The 12,041-nt window shown below is 40.1% G+C and overlaps 1 long non-coding RNA gene across 1 annotated transcript; it reads right to left on the bottom strand.

Annotated features, from left to right (window-relative positions):
* Nucleotides 1–6,258: 6,258 nt before the first annotated feature.
* LOC141418221 (uncharacterized) lies at nt 6,259–11,635 on the bottom strand. Its single transcript, XR_012442904.1, has 3 exons — nt 10,945–11,635; nt 8,637–8,950; nt 6,259–6,797 (listed from the first exon to the last, which is right to left on the bottom strand). It is a non-coding gene; the product is annotated as an uncharacterized lncRNA (long non-coding RNA).
* Between the last annotated feature and the right edge of the window lie 406 nt (nt 11,636–12,041).

Below are 12,041 nucleotides of genomic sequence, written 5' to 3'. Positions count from 1 at the left end.
ATTTACCTGCAAATGATAAGATTTGATTCTTCTTCATGGCTGCATAAAATTCCATTGTGTATAGATACCACATTTTCTTGATCCATTCGTCAGTGGTGGGGCATGTTGGCTGTTTCCATAACTTAGCTATTGTGAATAGTGCTGCAGTAAACATGGGTGTGCAGGTGCCTCTGGAGTAACCTGTGTCACAGTCTTTTGGGTATATCCCCAAGAGTGGTATTGCTGGATCAAATGGTAGATTAATGTTTAACTTTTTAAGTAGCCTCCAAATTTTTTTCCAGAGTGGTTGTACTAGTTTACATTCCCACCAACAGTATAAGAGGGTTCCTTTTTCCCCCGCATCCTCGCCAACACCTGTTGTTGGTGGTGTTGCTGATGATGGCTCTTCTAACAGGGGTGAGGTGGAATCTTAGTGTGGTTTTAATTTGCGTTTCCTTTATTGCTAGAGATGGTGAGCATTTTTTCATGTGTTTTTTGGCCATTTGAATTTCTTTTTTTGAGAAAGTTCTGTTTAGTTCACTTGCCCATTTCTTTATTGGTTCATTAGTTTTGGGAGAATTTAGTTTTTTAAGTTCCCTATATATTCTGGTTATCAGTCCTTTGTCTGATGTGTAGCTGGCAAATATTTTCTCCCACTCTGTGGGTGTTCTCTTCAGTTTAGAGACCATTTCTTTTGATGAACAGAAGCTTTTTAGCTTTATGAGGTCCCATTTATCTATGCTATCTCTTAGTTGTGCTGCTGGGGTTCCATTGAGAAAGTTCTTACCTATACCTACTAACTCCAGAGTATTTCCTACTCTTTCCTGTATCAACTTTAGAGTTTGTGGTCTGATATTAAGATCCTTGATCCATTTTGAGTTAATGTTGAATACCACATTTTTTTAATCCATTCGTCAGTAGTGGGGCATCTTGGCTGTTTCCATAACTTGGCTATTGTGACTAGTGCTGCAATAAACATGGGTGTGCAGGTGCCTCTGAAATAACCTGTAAGCACAGGATTTTCAACTGAATACTAAATAAGATAGATAAAGTAGTGGATTGATTAACCAGCTCTTTGGGCAGGGGAGGAAGAAGGGAAGTAGCCCTGATTTGTAACATTTGCTAATTTCTGTGGTGTAAATACTCCCATGTAGGTGTTTTTAAGCTAACAATTATTTGACTTGAAAATTCCTGAATTCTTAATCATCGATTTTCGTAAGGTTATAGGAGCCAGCCCTGGCCCACTACTGGAAACCCAAGTGTTTTAGACTCCTGTTTAGCCTAAGAAATGGTTAACAGGAATGATGAATGTCCACTGAAGGACTTAAGTCTGAATTCTTTCTCAAGAATGTGTGTCCTTTGAGGGAGGATGTCTCAGAAAGTCTACAGGGAAATAGTCATTGCGATTACAGACTGGCTCCCTGGCCTGCAATCAGAAATGGCCAGCTGGGCTGAAGAGTGTCCTGTAGGATGCTGAAATGCCAGCATGTGAAACAAAAACCTTAGGACTCTAATATAAACCCAAACCAGATTCTGCATGTGAGTTGTTCAGCCTCTTGCAGGGTTTCTGTGTAAGCAAATAAGGGAAAGAGGGAGAGAGTGAAGGAGGGAAAAGAAAGAGAGGGAGATAACAAGAGAGAAGAAAGAGAGAAAGCAAGAGAAAGAAGAAAGGAAGGAATGAAGGAAGGAGAGAGAAAGAGAGAGAGAAAGAAAGAAAAAAAGAAAGAAAGAAAGAAAAAAAGAAAAGAAAGAAATACAGACTAGCTATCTCACATGCTTAGGAAATAATGTCATAGTAGGAAGGACAAAAACAACATCAAAAGCAAGAGGCACCCTGTCCATAGTCCTCATTTGTAAACAGTTCTCACTGCATCAAATACAGGCTAACTCAAGGCAACAAACTTTGCATGAGTGCTGGGTGGGACACAAAGATCCTTACCCAAATAGAAAGCTATTTGCTATTACACAAAATATTCTAGGCAAAAGTACACGTTCCATTCGACTTTGCTTAACAAAAGTGCAATTGACAAGTATTTGTGGAGGAGTGCCATAAGCAAGACAGTGCCCAGGAGGTAAAATGCACTCTTCACCCTCTGGAAGCTTGTAGTCTGGGTAGATTGGTCTTAGACATGCTTGCAAATGTGTGACTTGAGTGGTCAAAATTTGCCACCCAGGCTAGTGGTTTTCAACTGGCATGTTAGGGCAGAAGCCCTCCAGGCTATTTTCCAAACCATTCACTGTCTGCCCTACTTAAAATCCCTTCTGAATCCCTTCCTATGTAATCCACTAAAGTCACACTCAGCACCTCTTAGTTCCTCAAGTGAAGCATGTTCTTGCCTCTCTGGCTTCACCAGCCCTACTCCTTCTTTCTGGAAAGGCTCAGTTACACACCATTGCCCCACCCTCTGCACGTGGCTGTCTTGGATTCATACATTAGATCTCAACCTAAACACTGGTTATTTTAGGTGATGTTGTTTCCTTTTCAAATACTGCCCTTTCTGAATTTTGTTTGGGGTTCAAGGTTAATGCCTTTCCTGAATCTTTTCTGAAGCTCAAGTTTCTGTGTGAGTTCTTCTGTCCCTCAATGCATCACACCTTACTGAAATTTCTTCTTCAATTGCCTGTCCTCACTCACTCCCATTCTGTGAGAGCTCATTTGCACCATGCACAGTGATAAATATTGTACATCCATCATTTCACATGACACTAACTGTGGTCTAATGAGGCAGTTCTTTTATTATTACCATTGTCCAGAAGAGGAATTGTGGGTTGAAGAGGGTAAGTAACTAGTCCGTACTAACATTTCTAATGTATTGGTCAGAATTTTTTGTTGCAGAAGACAGAAGCTATTCTAGCTGGTTCAAACTGGAAAGATTGATTAAAAGAAACTGTGTGGCTTACAGAAGCTCCAAGAAGCCCCTAGAGCTGCATTTGGGTACTAGGTAATGTTCACATCCAGGAGAAAGACCTACAACACCATTGCTTCCACTGCCTATCGATCAGGGGCTAGCAAAGATACTGCAGCTGGTTTCAAGAGGACAGAAGCCCCCATCACAATGAAGATCTCTGCCCAAAGCCATCACCACAAAATGCTCATGGCTGCACTTGGAGCATCTATGTGAGATGCTCCAAGTGCAAAGGATTCTGGATAATGCAATTGTTTTAGCTATCAGCCTCTATACTTGGAATGACCCAATAGAAGAACACTGGAATGGGTGCTGGGTGCACTGCCTAACAGTAGCAGGTATTTTCTTCGTCCAGAGCATGCTCTTTTACTCCATAATGAAATTGTGGGGTGAGACCCAGCAGGCTTGTCAGGCCCATAATTCTTGAAATGTGTGGTTCTTTAAGGGTTATTACCAGAGGAACACCTAAGCTTTAGGCTCTGGACTCCTCATAGTCTTTTGTCTCTTCTGATAAATGAAACTTCTAACAAGTGATGCAGTTCAATCATCACTCTGGGCTTAGGTAGCTGAAATAGTTTCAAGAAGGCAATAGAGCAGGATCTAGAAAAAAAATGGGTAGAAGGAAAAGGAATGAAGGTCAATCATAGCTACCATTCACTGGTTAGGCATCTGACACATATTAACTCCAATTTTCTCAAGAGCCCTTTAAGGGAAGCAGTCTTACCCCATTTTTCAAATGAGCAAGATTTGGTTTTAAGGTAATGAGAGCTGAGCAAGGTCACCCATTCAACAAGCAGTGGAGACCAGCCTAGAAAGCACAAACCCACAAACACTGAAGTCAGCCTTTAAGGATTCAAACCCCAACTGACTAACTGTCTGGCTGTGATTAATTCATCTGATCAAGGACCTCAATTGTGAAATTTGTAAACTGGATATGTTTGCATGTAACTGATAGAATCACAGAGATTATCAAGTGAGATAATTTGATGTGAAGTGTGTGCCCCATAATTAGCACTAAGGAGGATGCTAGCTGCTGGTTTCATTATTGTTGCTATGCTACTTTTGCCAGTGTTATTATCACTGCGTGCTGCAGTGTCTGTTGCCGTCCTAGGAAGGCAAATTGTATGCTAAGTAAAAGTGCCACTGATGCTCACTTGCCGGGACATGCATGTGGCCATGGGCTCCTCACACTTGCTGGAGTAGAGAGTTCCTGCAAAGGAGCTGTGGGTGATGACACAAGGATGCAGAGCCACAATGCACCGAAACCTTTGAATTCCCTGGGAGAAGGGCTCAATTGGGCCCTGGCAGAGACCTGCCTTGGGGGGGGCGGTGGCAGTCACAGACTATTCCCAGCTGCTGTGCTTCACATCCTCGCCCCAACACAAAAGGGAAGGATGAGTGACACCTCAAACAACTTTGGGGAGTCTAACAACAATTTTCAACTTCAAACAGGCCACACATAAAAGTTGAAGACTTTTGCTACAAACCCAACCGCTGGGAAATCACTGCCTGGCTGACATTAATTCCCCAGTCACTGTAAAGCCGTTACTTGAAAATGCAACTTTTTTTATTCCAAGTCCTTTAACATTTCAATCTAGGGCATGGGCAACGTGGAGCAAATCCAGGTCAGGGCCTGCTTTAATCCCCAAACAGAGTATCAGTGTTAACTCCACAAGGAATTAAGGCCCAGAGGTGAGGTCAGGGAGGATGAAGGGCAAGAGGAAATTACTTAGATCCTTCTACAATTTCCTTTCCCTGTGTAGCATCAATATATCATTTGGGTCACTATTACTGTTGTTGGTACTTTTTTTCTTTTTAATTTTTAACCTTATATTTATATAGCATTTTGGAGTTTATAAAGCTGATCTATGTGTGGGATCTTCTTTTGATTCATTTGCTCTGTGGGAAGTAGATGAGTTTCAGAATCATGAGGTTCACAACAATCAGAACCTCTGACACCATTCTAATTTTGTTTGAGGATGAGGATCTCAGGAGGAGATAGCAATTGTGGCATTAGTGCCAGGCCGTATCAAAATCTGGTCCCCAGACTTCTGGATTTGAAAATGAAAAAGATTCATTGCATTTCTGTTATTGCAATGGTGGGTCACGTTGGGGTCTGGGGCAGAAGCAATACCCTAGTTTTAGAAGGCATTTCAGTGTAGTGGGAAAGTCATCAGCCACTTAGGGAGCCATAAGCAGTAGAGAACAAAGGAGGTACAGGAAATACAGGTTGAGGTAGAAGCATCCCTGCTCAGAGTTTCAAATTGAAATTTTTCAACGGACATCTTAAAGATAGTTTTAGTGTTTTTGAATAAACATGACAGATCTACTGCTTAGGTAGGAAAGTACAAAATCAAAGCAGAATTTACTCTCTGATCTCATTACTCTAAGAAAACAATGTTAAAACCTGGTATCTCTTTGGGGATATACCCAAAAGACTGTGACACAGGTTACTCCAGAGGCACCTGCACACCCATGTTTATTGTGGCACTATTCACAACAGCCAAGTTATGGAAACAGCCAACATGCCCCACCACTGACGAATGGATTAAGAAAATGTGGTATCTATACACAATGGAATTTTATGCAGCCACGAAGAAGAACGAAATGTTATCATTCGCTGGTAAATGGATGGAATTGGAGAACATCATTTTGAGTGAGGTTAGCCTGGCCCAAAAGACCAAAAATCGTATGTTCTCCCTCATATGTGGACATTAGATCAAGGGCAAACACAACAAGGGGATTGAATTTTGATCACAAGATAAAAGTGAGTGCACACAAGGGAGGTATGAGGATAGGTAAGACACCTAAAAAATTAGCTAGCATTTGTTGTCCTCAACGCAGAGAAACTAAAGCAGATACTTTAAAGCAACTGAGGCCTAGAAGGGGACCAGGAACTAGAGAAAAGGTTAGATCAAAAAGAATTAACCTAGAAGGTAACACACATGCACAGGAAAGTAATGTGAGTCAGCTCCCTGTATAGCTATCCTTATCTCAACTAGCAAAACCCCTTGTTCCTTCCTATTATTGCTTATACTCTCTCTTCAACAAAATTAGAGATAAGGGCAAAATAGTTTCTGCTGGGTATTGAGGGGGTGGGGGGAGAGGGAGGGGGCGGAGTGGTGGTAAGGGAGGGGGTGGGGGCAGGGGGGAGAAATGACCCAAGCCTTGTATGCACATATGAGTAATAAAAAAAATAAAAATTAGAAAAAAAAACCTGGTATCTCTCTGTGCCCATCAATATTGCAGATGAGTGTGGATACAACTGTAGACACAGATACTCATATGTGAAATCATACTACACATGTTCATTTGTAAACCCTTTTATTTTAGAACATAACATGGACAAATGTCTGCAAAAATACCACAGCATTTTAGAAAGTTGAAAACTATTTCTTTATACAAATGTACCATTTTTAACCAGTACTGTTTTCCTTGTTTTCTTTCTGTGCTGAGGATCAAGTAAGGACCTCACACACATGTCAGACAATCCTCCTATCATGGAGCTACATCCCCAGCCCCTAACAAGTAATTTTGTGATGATCACGTAGGTAGTTGCAATTCTTTGTCTTTATTAACAATGAGGTCATGCTCATCTCTCTATGGATACTTAGGTGAGTGTCCCTTTAGTGTAAGCTTACAATAATGGGATTTCTCTGGCTGATTCTTGCAGAAGACTTCATACAGATTGCCAAACTTTCCAAGGGTTTACTCTTCAAACTTGAGGTCTCAGATACAGGGTGTTCTTTACACATATTATCTGTGCAAGTCACACATTACCCTTGAAAGTTTGGTGTCATCTTGTCCACTCCATATATGAGGGCTTGGAAGCTCAGAAGCTGGTTAAACATCTCAAAGAAGGAGAGAAGTTCAAGCATTGAAATTTGGGGATTCATGGGATCATAAAATACCCTGCAGGCATGGAGATAAGAAGTAGAAATGGAATAAAGGAGACAGATTTATCTGCTTTGAATGTTTGCCTTAAACTCTACCATTCTTTTATTCTATTCCCACTAATACCCATTAAAACCCAGTGCTAAGGATAGGTGATGTGCCAATTCACCCTCCATAAATGTCAGCACCTGCATAGAGCTCTAGACTGGCCTCTTTCTCCCCCAGGGTCTTGGCTTTTTTTTTTATATATATATATAAATTAAGGTCTGAGAAACAGGTGAGTTTCCCACTTCTCCAAGATCTTAAAATAGGAAACATCAGCCAGAAGCTGTGAGGGGAAGCCAGCCAAGGTGTGTGTTTGCTAGAAATAAAACTGGTGGGCCCTTGGGGGCTGGGGGGAATGGACTCAGGGACATTTCTTCACCATCTGTTTCAGTCTCCAATGTGTCTTGATGGATGGTTTTCCCTTATAACCCATTAGTCACCTCATCCCTCTCCCCGAGCTGTGTTCCTTGAAATATGGTTCTCTCATTTGAATAGCAATGACTAAGTGCATTGGAACCTACTTAAAGACATTCTAAAAGCATGAAATTGGGAACACACAATTCAGCGATGTACCAACTGCCAAACTATAGTAAAAGTTCAAGTGATTAAAACAATTTTAATGCATGAAACATGTATTCAGGAAGGTAGAGAGAAAGAGTAAGTTTTTCCAGTGCAACACCAGCCCTGTGGTTGATATTTCAGAAGAAGTAGGTGGAGGCCATTGCCAAGAGAGAGTGAAATAAATGATGAAGACCTAAAGGCAAATGCCCTTGATCTTGAAGTTATTACTTCATTTCATGAAATACCTTAAAAGTCAATGACAGACTGTAAAGTCAGAAAGTCAATTGTTTCCCCCATCTTGGATACAATTCCAGCATGTGCATATAAACATGTCAGAGTGTCCTCTAGAAAAAACAACTATAGCTTGGGCTCCGGGTCATGTTTTCAAATAGCCTTATTATTCCTGTTATGAAGTGGACATTCAGGTATTTGGCTTGGAACTTTTATCCACACCCAAGTAGCTGGGTGATTTATAACTTGCTCTCCACATTCTCATAGCTATTTGGTCCATTTTAAATCCTCAAGTTAGACTTGATATTTACTCTATCAGGAAAAACAGATATATACACACACTCTGAGCTGTCACTCAGCAAATTCATGTCATAGACTAACAAATATCTCAAGATGCCCTTCCCAAATTGTAGTTTGCCCTTCCTTCTTTCCTTCCCTCCCTTTCTTTGTTTATTTCCCCCTTCCTTTCTTTTTCATTTCTTTGTTATTTTCTCCCTTCCTCCCTCCCTCCTTCCCTCACTCTCCCCTATCTCCCCTTCCCTGTCTCCCCCTCTCTGTCTGTCCTTTCCCTTCCCTTCCCTTTGCTTTTCTTCCCTTTGCTTCCCTTTCCTTCCCTTCCCTTTCCTCTCTCTCTCTCTCTCAATAGTCATCACCGGGGAAATAAACAATTAACTTCTTATCTGATTCCAGCTGGTTCCATCCTCTTTTGTTTTGCAAATAGTGCTAAAAATTCTAGGAGAAAATGTTCTTTGTACAATGACTGACCCAGATACTTCCTACTTCTTGGTAAGCCAGAAAGAGCTTCTCAACAACCAGGGAGTATCAAGAACAAAAATGAAATTATAATCTGTACATTTCTCCAAAAAGCAAAAAAAAACTTTTGTCCATTCATAAGTAAATAAATGTGTTTTACACTACTCTAATGGTAGGCCTTGTACACATGTTGGGGCTACAGCGATGAATGGGTGAGAGGTGATGCCTGACGTCCCTGAGCCCAGAGTTGAATTGATCAAATCCTACCTGGAGAAACAGTGGTGTGGACGGGATTGGTCACCATCACAGGCATTAATTACTCCATTGTGTCACCATGGGCCAGAGGAATTAACATCATCTTCAGCTCAGGAGGTAGGGGTGAGTGACCTAAATCAATCAGTATTTCCTCACCCTTATCACTGAAGTTATTGGGTTAGGGATGGATACAGGAACTGGGTTGGTCCAATCATAAAGAAGATCCTTGTTTAGTGGCTGAGGAAGAAGAAACTAACTCCTCTCCTTTCTGCTCTCCTCTCCACTCCGGCAGGACCTAGTCATCTATGGTCTGATGGGAACCAAGCCTGAGGGGAAAATGGAAAGCAGAGAGAAGGAAATTGAGTAGCATTAGTTAAACACTGGATCAAACCGCATCTGAAGCTTCTATACGTTCGGCTACTCCCTTTATCTACATACCAGGTTAGTTGGAGTTCTACCACTAAGAGATGGAAGGGTACTGGTATGTATAGTAACATATTGCCCATTCAACAACTTTGAGAAATAAACTATTCTATTTACATAAGTGTTCCACTTGATTGAAAGTTGACTCTTTAGATATAAAATCTGCTTGATTTAAACTATTTTCCATGGGAACCATGATAAATTACTTACTTTCATGCCTTAAGAATTCTACCAACTAGAGTATGTGAAAAATGCTCCAATAATCCTAAAATTTTCTTTCATGTTCCCATATCACTCTGACACCTTTACAACCTAGTGATGTGGGTTGGATTTTTGTCTACAACACTAAACATTTTTGAATGCTGTGCTTTTTAAAAGCAGACTTTTTGGGTTTTTTGTTTTTTTTTTCAGATATGTTCCTAACTTCCAACATTAGTTCTTTGTGAAGATCACGATGCTAGCATTTAATAGTTATTCTTTCCACATCATTTATTTCTTAAAAACCAATTATAAGGTAGAAACCATACAACCAAATTTGTTAGGATTACATTAAAAATAAGAGTGATGGGACCATAAAAAAGTGTCCTAGAGATGGCATACAGCAAGTATCCTGTCAATCACAGGTTCCTAACCCTTATATTGGATCACTGGGATTTCATATAGAGACTTGGAAGACCTACACAGGGGACAAGGAGACAACAGAGCTGTAGGGTACTGGCAGATTCAATTCCTGTTTCAAGTAGTACACTTCCATTTGTATCTACTTTATATTCTAGGGTTCTGAAAAATATTTCATTTGGAGAAAGGATTTAATTCTTTAAGAACAAAATGAAAATTGCTTCTCTATACCAATTACTATTACAGAATACCATCCACTTGTTTTTTCCAGTTAAAATATTTTCCACAGTAGGCCAACTCTTGGATATGGAAACTTACCTATACAGTTCCGGCGAGATATAACTATGTCAGTTTATGTCTGGCGGACATGTATGGCTTAATTTTGTCTTACAAATGTTGCTTATTCAAATATCATCTCAACAATGTTCATCTTTGCAAGATCTGCAGTCTACCATACTCCATTAAATCAAAGGTCCTATCAGCTCTAAGATACACCACTATTGTATGTTGCCCAAAGAAAGAAATATAAAAACTAAATTGCCAATTAAGCCATAAACTATAGTCGTGCATTGCTTAACAACAGGATTCATGCTGAGAAATGTCATTTCATCATTGTGTGGACATCATAGCTTGTTCGGGTTTACCCAAACCTAGCTTGTGTGGCCCGCCATGGACCCAGCCCATATAGTATAAAACCATGCTGCATGCCATCTGTCATTGACCAAAAACACCCTTATGTGACACAAGACTGGGCAAATTGCTCTCCGTGCACCACTTCACACACAACAGTTCTGTGCAGTCTTTGACTCACCGTAAGTCTTGTTTCCTGACTAAGAGTTTCCCAGACACTGCAGTGTGGGATGCCCTGTAGACTTAATATATACATAACTGCAACTCAAAGATGTGGGGAGTCATGCCTGCATGGGGCAACCTAAACCACCTGTAGCTAATGTTTCCAGGGTAGATGGTTCTGAGATTCATTTTATAAGGCTCTCCACTCAGGTTCCCGGATGAATTACCACTTCTCTACAACCCAGGCCATTCAATAACGCTACCTTGTGCTGACTTTCCTTCCTTCCACATCAGTCATCCATTCTTGGCCCTAGAATTCCATTCCCCAATGTGCTACCTACATGCCAACCTTTGTCTAAAGCAGCTATGATGAGCTGTACAACACATTTTAATTTTAGAGAAGTTAAACTGTGATAATAGAACCATGAGATATGGTAATTTATGAGACTAAAACGCAAATTTGTTAAATTTACAAATTGATATTCACCTTAGTCTGTTCCTCCTGTTGTAACAAAATGCACAAACTGGGTAGATTATAAAGAACACAATGTCTCATAGCTCTGAAGCCTGGAAGTCCAAGATCGAGGCACTGACTGGCAGGTTTGGTACTGACAAGGGCGCAGTCTCTGTTTCCAAGATGGTGCTTTGTTGGTATGTCCTCACATGGCTGAATCTGAAAGAGAAAAAAGGCCTAGCTAATTCCCTCTAGAATTTTATAAGGTGTTAATCCCTTCCACAAGGGCTCTGCCATCTTTTACCCTTTCTGGTATTCACCATTATTTTTTGTTCCACTTGGGATCATTTTCCTTCAGCCTGAATAATTTCTTCCCTTTCTTGGAATGCCTATTTATTTTGTTTGTTGAAAAATTGTCTTTATTTCTCATTTCCATTAAAGAATATTTCAGCTGATATAGAATTATAGATTAGCAACTTTTTCCCCTTGTGAGAACTTTGATAATACAATCCATTGTCTTCAGGCCCACTATATTTTTTGATGGTACTAGAGTTTGAACTCAGGACCTTGTGAGTGCTAGACAGACATGCTACCATTTGAGCCATGTCTCAAGTCCCTGGTCCTACTATTTCCGATAAAAAGATGGCTGTTACAAATTATCCCTTGTGAAGGGTGCTGGGTGTGAATGAGGTAGAAATATTATATACTCATGAATTAAAATGGAAAAATGTTGAAACTATTCCAGAAATTGGGGGAGGCAGGATAAAGGAGAATGATGGAAGGCGTGAACTCAACTATAATATATGGTAAAGACTTTTGCAAATGTCACAATGTACCCCTAGTGCAACTATAATATAATAAAAAATAAAGATTGAATTATGCCTTCTTTGATGATAATGTGTCTTATCTTCTGTTTTAAAGTTTTTTGCTTTGCTTTATAACAGATTCAATAAGGTGTATCTATGTTATATGTTTTGTTTAAAATCTTGCTTGAGGTTCATTTAACTTCTTGAATCTGTGATTTCATCAATTTTGAAAAATTCTTGACTATGAGCTATTCAAATACGTGTTTCTGACTTCTTCTGTCCTTGGGGGACTCCAACTCCACGTATTATATCTCTTTATTATTT

This window comes from Castor canadensis, chromosome 16 (assembly GCF_047511655.1).
Source record: "Castor canadensis chromosome 16, mCasCan1.hap1v2, whole genome shotgun sequence".
NCBI classification, from domain to species: domain Eukaryota; kingdom Metazoa; phylum Chordata; class Mammalia; order Rodentia; family Castoridae; genus Castor; species Castor canadensis.
This window is presented reverse-complemented; position numbering and strand designations above follow the sequence as displayed.